Raw genomic sequence first — 13,641 nt, forward strand, 5'->3', positions numbered from 1 at the left:
CTCAAGAAAACTGAACAAAAAACTAAAACAAAAATAGAAAAAACTGGTGAATCAATCTCAAGTTCAGATACTTTTACGCAAGAATCATTGCAAAACAATACAGCTGATTCAGAGATAAATGAAAGCAATGCATTTGAAACTGAACCAGAATATATCATGACTCAACTTGTGAAGAACGTGATTCAAAAATCACGGATTGCGATTCTGAAGTGTCAACAGTCAACTTGTTGGAACAAGCCACAACAAATGTAAATAGTATGCCAGACCAGAATAGTGCAGAGAAAGTGTGTAATAATAAAGCTGTACAAGTCACTAGTGGTGACTTCAGCGTTTCCTTTTGTGCTTTCATAAGAAGTGAAAAAGACTTAATGACAATGTGTAACATCAAGAGTTTTAAAATTTTAAATGAATTAACAAATTTAATGGACGAAATATATCCTGCAAAGAAAAAACGTTTATTAAGTACTCGTGAGAGTATTATTTTAACAACTGCAAAGTTGAAATTAGATATACCTTTCAATGCACTTGCAGTTTTATTTAATCAAGTTTGTAATGTAACTATTCGAAATATTTTCTATGACACAGTGCAAAAACTATCTACTATTTTACAATCGGTTATCTCAAGAGTTTCTAAAGAAGAGATTGAGCGGAATATGCCAAAATGTTTTGATAAGTTTCGAGCAACTACATCAGTGTTAGATTGTACGGAAATAAAAATACAAAAGCCAAAGTGCTTAAAATGTCGTATTAAATTCTACTCTCATTATAAAGGAGACTTAACAGTAAAATTCATGACTGAAGTAATTCCAGCAGGTATAATTGTATCTGTTAGTGAATCATTTGGAGGGAGAGCTTCAGATAAAACTATTTTTAATCATAGTGAAATCCTTCAAAATTTAGAAAGTACAAGAGATGCTGTAATGGTTGATAGAGGGTTTTTAATCGATGAAGAGTGTATACAAAGAAGGATTCAATTGATCAGACCGCCCTTTTTGAAAAATCAACAACAATTGGCAGAAGAAGAGGAAAGAGAAAAAGAGCTTCAAAATAGAGAAATCGCAATGTGCAAGAGTGCACATTGAAAGAATGAACCAGCGGATTAAACAATTTCAAATTTTGAATAATAAAGTTCCTTGGTTTCTTATTAACTATATTGACGACATATTTATTATTTGCTGTGGACTGGCTAATTTAGGCACTCCTATTCTCGCTGATGACAAATTTTAATTATAAATGACATCAATGTAAATAAACTTTTGTTATATATCATAAAAATGTGAATTTAATAACTATTTTATTCCATAAAATTATACATAAATAAATGAAATATACTACCAATTCATTTATACTACTACTATTTCTTAGAATACTTGCTTTTAAAGTTTTTTATGACTACCAAAATTGCACATTGTACGAAAATATTAAAAAGAATGTTAATTATTGTATCAGCCTTAGTGAAATCACAAAAATCTTTCCATTTTCTTTGGACTGGGTTTATATTACTAATTCTACGCTTATATGTATAATATACTTTATGCTTGCACATCTGTAAAGCTATAGATCTTAAACTTAAGAACTTTGCACTGTGTACTTAATTAAGGGGATGCTAAAGCCGCTGGCGAACTCGATTAGTGTCGATAAGATAGGAGATCGCGTCAATTATCGATTTTTTTTATTTCCAAGTTCTACGTTAGATGTCGCTTCTGACCGGCCTCGTGTGTATGCATGTAATAAGATGCATAAGCAAAATCAGTGCCATAAAAAAAACGCTTTTGACACTATTAGTATACTAATACCATCAAAATAAATGCCCTGATTTGTATTATAATCAGTACCGTCAGAAATTAGACGCATCTAGTATTCATTTTACTAGTACCATCACATAATTGACGCATCTGACATTTTTCATCTTGTCACTACCGTCGGGCGATCCGCTGATTCTGCTTCCGCGTATTCCGCTCCATGGAACGTCACCCTCAGAGATGCGAGCACAGCGTGGCGCAAAAGTCTCACGATAAATAACGAACGTGCGCATATTTCTTGCGGAAAGACGGGAAAGACTAACACGTTATTTCATGTTTCACTCTTCTGTCACACTCGCACTCACATTTGTTATGTATTGCGAAACTCGCGTCGCACCATGCTCGCGTCAGGCTGGATGAAGCGTAACTTGCGTAACCTGCGTATAACCAATCACAGGGTCTTTCTGATAGAACCGTTTCAATAATTCCGTTGAAATAGTTCTGTGATTGGTAATACGCAGGTTACGGTTACGCTCCATGTGGATCCAGTCTCACTGAGCTAGTTTACACCGATCGTTTGGTACGCGTACCAAATACTATATCGGTATCAAATCGCTTGATTCACTCGATGTAAACGCTCGCGGATTACTTTAGTGCGCTCTGGTCTGATACTCCTGAATCACTAGTATCAGACCAAGTTGGTGCGCGTATCAAAATATTTTAGGGTGCTGTAAACGCTTGATTACGATTCGGGTCGTATTATACCCGGCATTCCTGCTAGATTGAGGTTAGAAGTATGGTTCAGTTTAGCATATTGTGGTAGAAGTTTGATTTTACTTTATCCAGATTAAAAATCTAACCTAACCTGTTTTGAGACGAAATGGTGTAAACAGGGATGTATCAAATGTTTAGTCCGTACCAACTTGATGTGCGCACCAACCGATTTAACGGTGTAAACTAGACCATTGATGCGATCAGCTGGACGCGATTATCGCCGGCTTGCTGCCATGTTGCCACCGACAATCTGACATCTCTCGAGAAAGCCTGCAACTATTTCTACGCGCCATGTTGATCTTTTTCTCGTCTTCTAGAATTGGATTTTTAGACTTGCGTTTATTAGAACTAATCTTTTTTTCTAGGCTATTAATCTTAGTTCTAATTGCACGATATTGTTCCTATATGTTGTCCCTACTTTTGTCTGGTCTCAGTTTGTATATATTTATTGTAGAATTCTCGTATCAAGCAAATATTGTCGTCAAGTGTACCAAAAATTAATAAAATTATTAATTTTTTTTCGTTTTTGATATAAAGTTGACCAGAGAAAAGTAGATTTTGCTGCGTTCTTTAATTCCGTATAAGAATTTTGCATTTCTATAAAGCCAATTAAAAGATTAGTTCTAACAAAGAATGCCGATAAAACAGACGGCTTTAGCATCCCCTTACAATATCACATCTTGTTAACTTATAATACTTTTGAGTTCTTGCATATTTCATGCAACATTTTTTCAAAATAATTTAAGAGTAGTTAACAGATCACATGCATATTTCTCATTGAAATCAACCGTTAAAATTTTTATGGTGTGTGAAACATTAGAATAAATTACAAAATCACAATATTTTAAGTTCAATAAGGCCATTCCAAATTGAATCTGCGCATAATACTGATGTCTTGTTTTGATATTTAACTCATCTTTTACCAAACATAAAAATTTACATTTCTTTAACAACGTTTTTTTTCTGTGTCCTGTAATTCAAAAGGACACTTTATTTCTAGTAATCTCCACGGTCTAGAATTTTTTATAACTACGCCATCAGGCGAATATGCTAGCCACGGTTCAGTCTTTGAAACGATTAAGCCACACTCTTGAACGAATGAAGCTGTTGCTTTGGCATATGATTCTCTGGCTATACTTTCATATTTGTTGCCATGAATCGTATATTTATTTTTGAATTCTTTTGCCCAAAAATACTTGCACGCTTTCTCTGGCCAGTTATCCTTTGAATACGTATACAAATTATAACATCTGTAATTTTAATATACATACTTTATATTTAATAAATTGCTTGTAAAATTTTATTTCATAATTGTACTTAATAAAAATATATGCATTTATTACCTGCTTCCTGTAATCCTATATTTTCTTTCTCTTTTCCACTTATATTTAGATGTTTTTGTACTAATCGCTGTTTGCAAGACATTATCACATATTATTGCAGCATTATAAGTTTGTCTACAACAATTATTTAAAACAACTGTTGCATCATTTACTAATGAAATAACGTCTGACTTGGTAGCATTGTTAACAACAGCATGTAAAAAATCTTGAGCGATATTTTGCGAGCCAGTTGAAGCACAGCTGACATTCATAACATTTTGTGAACACATAATTTCTTTATCATCAAATGTATGAACAATTAGCGGCGATTTAGCACTACAAGCAATAGGTATTCTAGTAGGATTTTGGATTTGTTGAAGTGGAGTTCTGGATAAGTTTATGTTGCGGTTTCTATAAATTAATGTAAAAAATTGAATTATATATATATATACATAGTATATATAGTATATATATATATATATATATATATATATATACATAGTATATACATATATACTTATAATACAAACTTTTAATCCAAATTAAATTATGTGCCGTGTATTATTACCGGTGCTTAGCTACTGCAGTTTCACTGTCACATTCTATTAGTTTATTTCTAATTACAGCCTGTAAGTTTGTTGATAGCGTTGGCAGCCTATTTTGCTTTGCACAGCAACAAGTTTTTGTTGGAAGAGCTTGAAACTACTCAAGAACCGGTTCTTTATGTTTTTTCCATAAACAGTTTTGATCTGTTGAGGATACTAATTCTAATACGCTTAGATTCTTTCTGTATGTTTAAAATAGATTTGTAAAAACCATTATATTTTTTATTTTAAAATTTTGTAAAAAAAGTTGCTATACCGATTGCAATATAGTAACACAGCTACTATATGTTTGCAACTGTGACTTGTTCCAGCCTTGCATGAACAATTCATTTTCTCTATATGGATTTCTCTTTCCTCGTCACTGTTGTTTATTGAAGATATTTTTAAACTTCCTGTTATTACGTGAGACTCCGACGTTAAGGCACTTGTTTGCAGGCACAATGAATATAACTCTATGTTATATCTTGTTTTTACCGTCGCGCCGCACATTACTATCATGCCAGAATTAATAACATTCTGGCCTTCAATCATGTTTCTTGATACATAGTGATGCACGGGTATATTCACACAAAGTATCTAAACGACGTGTTAACATTTTCACATAAAAATCAACAAAATAATCTTTTTACGTTGTTATCCATATAAAGCTAATGCTAATACTGTCGACGTGGCGGCCATGTTTGTTATGCTACACTAGCGCCTCTCTTCCCGCGGTGGATGTTTTCTTTCCCAATAAGGAAGCAAAAATATTAAAATAAAAAGATATTAAGCACTATCAGCTTTGCGTTGCTTCGGATAAAAGTTTTGCGAATTATGTAATTCTAAATGTCTCTAATCAATATTAAAATTAGAACAATTAATATTCTCAGTCTGTGTTGCGGCCACTCTCGTTGGGATACTGATAAACTCTCAGCTTTCGTTAATCTCGTATTCTTTAATGACGTTCACAACTAAAACGGTACAGCTTCTTGGCTATTTCAGATTACAACAAACTATACTTAGGTACGAAACGATGCGTGCTCTCTTAATACTACATCGGAAAAGACTGCGCGGTTATAATAGGAGGGAAAACGCACGCAAGTAAAAACAACGCCACCTATATGTATAGCGCATATACACGAAAAGAAAGAGCGTATCCCTCGTTACCGACACAGTCGATATAAACGCTATTCGTAACATCACTCCCACTTCGAGTTGTGGAAACAACTCGAAGGAGAAACGGAATTAATGTCCAAACCGATCAGGTTTCTTTATTACCCGATCACTTCTTGTACAGATTATCTTTGGTGTTCGTTCGCGCTCTTGCACTGAATCTTCAAGCGATGATCGCGGTTCTTCTATCGCATCCCCAGACGATGCTCGTGGTTCCTCTATGGTATCCCTAGACGGTGCTCGTGGTTCTTCCCGTTGAGTATCCCGAAGTCCCATTTCGTCTGCAGCGTCTGGTTGTATCCCCAAAAGAATCAGTTTCTTGACAGGACGAACCAATTCACCTCCGGCCGTTTGTAGTCTAACAACACGTACATTGTTGTCTCGCCCCGTGAAAATTTCCTTGATTCTGGCTAGCGGCCAATCGATCCGTTTCTGGGAGTCATCTGCCACGAGGATGATGTCGTCGACTTTCAATTGAGTGGGAACCGATTCGCATTTATTTTGAATAGACAGTTGTCCTAAATATTCGATGCGAAAACGCCTTCTCATTTCTTTTCTCAGTCATTGACGATAGCGTAATCTCTTAGTCAAATGGGTCCGACCAATCCGATCCAAATCGGGAATACCACTCTCCTTGATGTCTTGAAGAAACAATTTAGGTGAGATAACTGCTGTATCGTCCGCTTCATCCGTCAAGTAAGTCAGTGGTCTAGAGTTCATTATAGTTTCGCAGTCGCACAGAACTGTAGCCATTTCTTCAAAATTCAATCGCGTCCTTCTTAAGGTTCTCTTCAATAAATCCTTAAGGATACGAATGAGACGCTCCCACCATTCTCCCCACCAGGCTGTAGACGGTGGATTAAAGCGCCATTCTATTCGCTCGACTGTACAATGTCGGGAAATTTTGCTCCAATTAATCTTTCTCAGTAAATTGGATGCCCCAAGAAAATTGTGTCCGTTGTCGCTATAGATGACAAAAGGCCTTCCTCGTCCCACGATAAATCTCCTTAGGGCTTCTAGAAATCCTTCCGTAGATAACGTTGTGGTAAGCTCCAAATGTACAGCACGGTATACAGCACATGTGAATAGGCAAATATTAGCCTTATGTCTCTCAGCTAGGAAGAGTGGTCCAGCGTAGTCGACACCTGTTACCTCGAATACGGTGACATCCCGAACTCTGTTCCGGCAAGATAGCAGGTACCGTCTCCATCCTTTTGGCGTTGTGTCGTTGACATACAATACAGCGCTTGATTATAGATCGTACAGTTCTGCGACTCTGGAGAATCCAGAACTTCTCGCGGAGTTCGTTCACAACGGAGCCAATGCCTGCGTGGTTAAGTTTAACATGAGTAAAGTGAACAATCTTCTCCGTCATCATATGCCGTGGATCCAGTATTACAGGATATCTGAAACAGAAGATATCTGATCGATTGGAAATAATTGTGCGTGTGCGAAGAACTCGTTCGCCTTGAAAACCTTCAATCCCTGTAGACGCGAATCCTTTTCTCCTTGGAAAGATTCTTCTTGTGCTAGTTTACAGAGAAGTAGTTCCGCGTTGGTGATTTCCTTTGCGCTTATTTCACCTTTCCTCATTGGACTGATTCTCTTACAACGATCAACAAATCTTAACACCCACGCAATTACTCGGAGAATTTTTGGATATGCTGAGATTCTCTCCAAGTACCAAGACACTTTTGACGCTAGATTGTTAAGTGATGTTGTTCATGACTAGTCTTTCAGCAACTTTTAACCGACACTCGTGTATCCGTATTGGTGTCTTACGCAACTCCTCATTAATTAATTCCTTATTGATTTCTCCTTCTTTAGAGGGCCATTCTTCTGAGGGTAACTTCAACTATTCCGGACCCTCCCACCATTTTAACTCGAAAAGTCTTCTTGCATCGCAGCCTCTTGATGGTAGATCCGCCGGGTTTACTTCTCCAGGTACGTATCTCTAAGCCCCAGGAATAGTAAGTCGTTTTATTTCTTGCACACGGTTCCATACGAACGGCGTCCATTGTTTGCCCTGTCTTATCCATGATAAGACAATCGTTCAATCGCTCCAATAGAATTTCTTGACATCCATATAACCCATCGCTCTACTAAAGGAATTCATCATTGTAGCCGCAATCGAGGCAGCTAGCAACTCTAATCGTGGTATCGTTTTCTTCCCTTTTGGAGATACTCTAGATTTTGCCTCCATTAGTTGTACTAGCAAGGTTTTACGGTAAAAACCTGCCCGGTATGTTCGGAAAACGCGGATCGGAGCGCGTAGAACGGGCCCGCGCGACTCCGAAAGTCGAGAACGAGGCCCCTAGACCAGAACTCGAGACCGTCGTACGTGACAGTGGAGCACCCCGCCCACGTCACACCGCTACGGTACTTTTCCGTCACCATACGCGACCACCCTCTCTCCGCGCTCGTGGATTCAGGTTCGAGTAGGACCCTAATCGGTGAGGAGGGAATTACGCTGCTCCGAACTTTAGGCTTACCCGTCACAAGAAGCGCCGCGTCGTACATCCGGACCGCGAACGGGCAGACAGTTACAGTCCGCGAAGGAGCACGGATACCAATAGCGTTAAAAGACCGAGTTGAGACTATAGAGGTCGGATTACTTCCTAGTCTGGCGGTACCGTGTATATTGGGAATGGATTTTTTATCGAAGTTCGGAATTATTTTGGATTTTGTCCACGAAGAATGGTGTTTCGCGAAAACACCACACGCGCGTTATCGCTTTCTAGAGGAACAGGCTTCCCGTACCTGTTGCGGACTAACGGAATTAACACCGAGCCAAGAGCGGCAACTCGATTCTCTCTTACGAGCGGTGCCGGAAGCGCCCGCGAACCCCGGCACCATAAATTTGACCGAGCACCGGATAAACGTAGGTCACAATACGCCCATAAAACAGCGTTGTTACCTCGTATCGCCAAAGGTACAAGAGGAAATAAAAACGGAAGTAGACAAAATGTTAGAGGCAGGAATTATAGAGCCGTCAGCTAGCGAATGGTCTAATCCGGTGGTAATAGTCAAGAAACCGAACGGTAAATACCGTTTCTGTTTAGATTTCCGGAAGGTTAACGGGGTATCCCGGAAAGACGTCTACCCGCTGCCGAACATGAACGGCATCCTCGATAAATTACGATCCGCGCGTTATATCTCGACAATCGACCTCAGTCAGGCGTACTTCCAGATCCCGCTCGCGAAGGAAAGCCGGGAAATAACTGCTTTTAGTGTCCCTGGCAAGGGACTCTACCACTTTACTCGAATGCTGTACGGACTCACGGGAGCTCCCGCAACCTTTCAGAGGCTATTGAATCGGCTAATAGGACTCGAAATGGAACCATTCGCGTTCGCTTACTTGGACGATATAGTTATCGCCACCCCAACGTTCGAAAAATACGTCGAATGGTTGACGCGCGTGTTAGAAAGGGTTACCGCGGCGGGCCTCACAATCAATCCCGAGAGTGTGAGTTCTGCCGTTCCCAGGTGCGCTATCTAGGATTCATCGTCCAGAGGGGGGGGAGGACTAAAGGTCAACCCAAAAAAGACACGGCCGATACTCGAATACCCAGCGCCGCGAAAATTGAAGTAACTGCGTAGATTCCTGGGGATGTCATCATGGTATCGTAGGTTTATACCGCAGTTCGCGTCGCTTAGTGAACCCTTAACACGCCTTTTGAAGAAGGGCAGTGTCTGGGGGTGGGGGGACGAGCAGCGCCGCGCTCTCGAAGTGCTAAAAGAACACCTCACTACCGCTCCGACCTTGGCTTGCCCGGATTTCGATATACCGTCGCGTTCGCGTTACAAACAGACGCGAGTTCGGTCGGGCTGGGGGCGGTATTAACGCAGAATTTGGAGGGAACAGAAAGGGTAATAGCATTTGCTAGTCGCACGTTGACGGATCCCGAAAGGAAATACTCGGTGACGGAACAGAAATGTCTGGCAGCGGTGTGGGCAATCCAGAAGTTTCGACCATACTTAGAGGGATCTAAATACACCGTAATCACCGACCACAGTAGCCTACGCTGACTCCATAATTTAAAAAACCCCACAGGAAGACTGGCGCGTTGGGCCTTAGAATTATTAGAGTACGATTACGTGATCGAACATCGGAAAGGCGCCCTACATCACGTGCTGGACGCGCTGTATGTATGAAAAGGATGGCGAGGCGTTGGTGGGGGCGGTGTTAAGGGGGGACACGTGCGGAGATACTAACGACGAGTGGTACCGAACGAGATTTAGGGAGGTATTAGAACACCCCAAGAAATACGCGCACTGGAGGGTAGTAGATAACCGTCTTTATTTCTTGCGACCGAGACCCGTGATATCCGATATCGTGGAGGATCTCGACCGCTGAAAATTGGTGATGCTAAGGGAAATGCGGAGCGAGGCGAATCACATAATGTCCCGCAAGCAGGCCACTTGGGCATTGAAAAGACGTACCAGTGCCTGGCAGCCTCATATTTTTGGCCAAATATGTTCCGCGGGGTTGTGGAATATATATTGTCTGTGATCAAAGCTAGTCTTAATCTAGCGCGTTTTGCGCGTTTCGTTTAGTTGCGTCACTATGTATAAGTAGTTGTACTTGCGCCCACCGCGCGCCTTCCGGCGCCGTCGTCGTGCGTTTTTCGGTACTACCAGTCAGTCGAAAATGTATCGTCGTCGTCGCAGCACGATTGAGTGCGTTGAATAAAACAAAGTTTTCCACACGTTCAGAGCAAAGCGTTGGCATCCTTTCAAACCCCTACATGGTCCTTCGAGCCGGATAGCACGCGAGTGCATCACAGGGTCCTGGTGAAGTCCGGGCACCGACACGACGACGGCGAAAGCGGAACGTGCGGAGGCAAGCACGTTACAACGAGGCGAGCGTGCAAAGGCAAGCGCGTCGCCACGAGGCGGACGAATCCATTCGATCACGAGGCGGGCGAGTCTACGAGAGCCGGCATATCCGGCGAAAGCGGACGTGCAAAGGCAAGCGCGTCGCTACAAGGCGGGCGAATCTACTCGGCTACGAGGCGGACGTGTTCAGCCGCGCAGCGCAGCGAGGAGAGTCAACGAGGTCGACACATCGGACTAAGCGTAAGTAGACATAAGCATACAAATTTTTCGTTCTTTCTTTTGTTCGTATCCGTACGCGTTTAACGAGCGTCAACAATGGCGGAAGTAGAAATAGCTAAGCTTAGGCAGAGAAAAAGGACTGCTAAAGCCGGTTTAACTCGAATAGAAAATTTTCTAAATAGTTTAGGCGGAGAGGTTGACGTTGATAAAGTAAAGGTGAGGTTAGATAAGTTAGACGAGTTATGGAAGTCCATAACGAATGCTCACTTAGAATTGGCGGTAATGGAAGAGATTGTTGAGGATCAATTAGATGAGGAATTAGAGGCCCTCGAAGACAGATATTTTAATTTGAAATCCAAAGGGGAAAAGATAATAAGAAATCAAGTTAAACCGGCTCTGGCTATAAACGAGAACCTGAACCAAGCAATCGCAGTAGACTCTAATGAGAGACGACCGAACGAAAGTCATATCAGATTACCCAAGATAGATTTGCCGATTTTCTCGGGATCCTACAATGATTGGCATCCTTTTTTTGACACGTTCAACTCATTGATTCATTCCAACAAGTCGTTGAATGACATACAGCGTTTTCATTATTTAAAGTCATCGTTGAAAGGCGAGGCCGCAGAAACGGTGTCTTCGTTAGAAATTTCCAGTGTCAATTACGCCGATACTTGGTCCAGGTTAAAAGAAGGATATGATAACAATAGACTCGCGGTGCAAAATCATATACGGGCGATTTTCGACTTGCCTACTGCAAGAAAGGAGAACAGCGCGGTCATCCGCACTGTGTTAGACGGAGTGTTAAAACACACAAGGGCATTGCAAGCTCTAAAGCGACCTACTAACCAGTGGGACGACTGGTTAATACATATAGTCACTAGCAAGCTAGATTTGGTATCCATAAGGGAATGGGAAAAAAGCCTCGATCCAGCACAGGTGCCTAGTTTCCAAAGTTTGACAGACTTCTTGACGCGAAGATGTCAGACGTTGGAGGCGGTTGCGGGGAGGAGTCAGTTCGGCCAAGTCAATACACAAACTTGCGTCCAGGCAACGCGCCAAAGATCACGAGTTCTCATGCCGCAGTGGCTAATACCAAATGTGCCCATTGCAAGGGAGGCCACCAAATATATCAATGCCTACAATTTCAAGGTTTGACCGTGCCGGAGCGGTTCAAACAAGTTAGAGTAAAGGGACTCTGCCTAAATTGTTTGAAGGGGGGACATTTGGCGAGAGATTGGACAAGCGGGGCGTGTAAGAAATGCGAAAAAAGGCACAGCACCTTATTACACGAGGAACGAAAGGACAAGTCTGACAAAGGGGGGGAAGCTAGCCAATCTGATGCAAATAAAGGTCAAGGGAACGCGATATGTAATTACTCGCGATCCGTAAGGGCGTCCGGGTCAGGTCAAGTACTACTGGCTACCGCGATCGTAAAGGTAAAGGCTTCTAACGGAAATTATGTATGCGGGAGGGCGTTGTTAGACAATGGCTCTCAGGCTAATTTCGTAACTGACAAGTTTGCACGCAAGTTAGGGCTGAAACAACGGGATAACCCAACGGAGATCACGGGGATAAATGGTAAAATGTCGTGTTCAGTAAAGTCCGTAAATTTAAGTATAAACTCGCGGTTCAACGCCTTTGTGGCCAAGATTCAATGCTCGGTAATACCCGAGATCACACCAAATCTTCCCCTAATAGAATTTCAAAAAGGCAGGTATAATAGTCCCAAAAATATAAGGCTGGCTGATCCAGATTTCAATTTATCAAGTGGCATAGATATACTTATAGGCTCGGAACTATTCTGGGACCTAATCGGGGTCGGCAAAATAGTATTAGGCAGAAATCTACCGGTATTAAGGAAGTCAACATTAGGTTGGATAATATCAGGTTCAGATGGAAAAAACAATAGAGCGCGTGTTAGGTGCAATTTAAGTTTAAACAAAAGGTTAGACGAAACGGTACATAGATTTTGGGAGTTGGAAAATTGCACAGACGCCAAAATGGCGCATCCCGAGGATGCATATTGCGAAAAACATTTTGAAGATAATTACAGGCGTGAACAAAACGGTAGATTTGTCGTTAGGCTGCCTACAAAAGATGAGGAGTTAAACGCGTTAGGAGACTCAAGGGGGGCGGCGCTTAAGAGATTATACGCGTTAGAACGAAGGTTCGCCAATAATCCTGAGCTTAAGCCAGAATATGTCAAATTCATGAGGGAGTACCTAGCGTTAGGACATATGAGAGAAACAGATGAAAAATGCATCAGCAAAGTACGAGTTTTCTTGCCACATCATGCCGTGATAAAAACGGATAGCGCGACTACTAAAATCAGGGTAGTGTTCGACGCTTCGAATAGGGACTCAAACGGGAGGTCTCTTAACGATGCTCTTTACAAAGGCCCTACACTGCAACCAAATTTGTTCTCGATAATCGTCAAATTCAGATGTTTCATTTACGTGCTCTGTGCTGATATAAAGAAAATGTACAGACAAATTTTAGTAGCGAACGATCAAACCCCTTTGCAAACCATATTATGGCGTGAAAGTCCCGACGAAGAAGTAAAAGCATACGAATTAACCACCGTCACTTATGGCACAAAACCGGCATCATTCTTGGCGGTTAAATGTTTACAACAACTGGCTGAGATAGAAAAGGAAAACTATCCAGGAGTTGCAGAGGTACTTTGTAAAGACTTCTATATGGATGATCTGTTGACGGGCACTAATAGCATACAGGAACTAAGTAGTTTAAGGCAAAAACTCACAGAGTTGTTATTCAAGGGTGGGTTCGAGTTACATAAATGGAACACAAATGCAACCAAGAGCATAAACGACGTACAAACTAAGTATAAAGTAATAAATAATGATGAAGAGCCAGAAACAAAATTATTGGGAATTCGATGGAATCCCTTTTTTTTTACGTGTGGAAATCCTTTATGGATACCCCTCCGGGAAGGGAATTTACATTAAGTGGCCCGGGTTATGT

The 13,641-nt window shown here is 41.3% G+C and overlaps 1 pseudogene; it reads right to left on the bottom strand.

Annotated features, from left to right (window-relative positions):
- Positions 1 to 3,240: 3,240 nt before the first annotated feature.
- On the bottom strand, positions 3,241 to 7,188 carry LOC105557925 (annotated as a pseudogene).
- Between the last annotated feature and the right edge of the window lie 6,453 nt (positions 7,189 to 13,641).

Source organism: Vollenhovia emeryi, unplaced genomic scaffold (genome assembly GCF_000949405.1).
Source record: "Vollenhovia emeryi isolate VEMERY1.0 unplaced genomic scaffold, V.emery_V1.0 DF939403.1, whole genome shotgun sequence".
Classification (NCBI taxonomy): Eukaryota; Metazoa; Arthropoda; class Insecta; order Hymenoptera; family Formicidae; genus Vollenhovia; species Vollenhovia emeryi.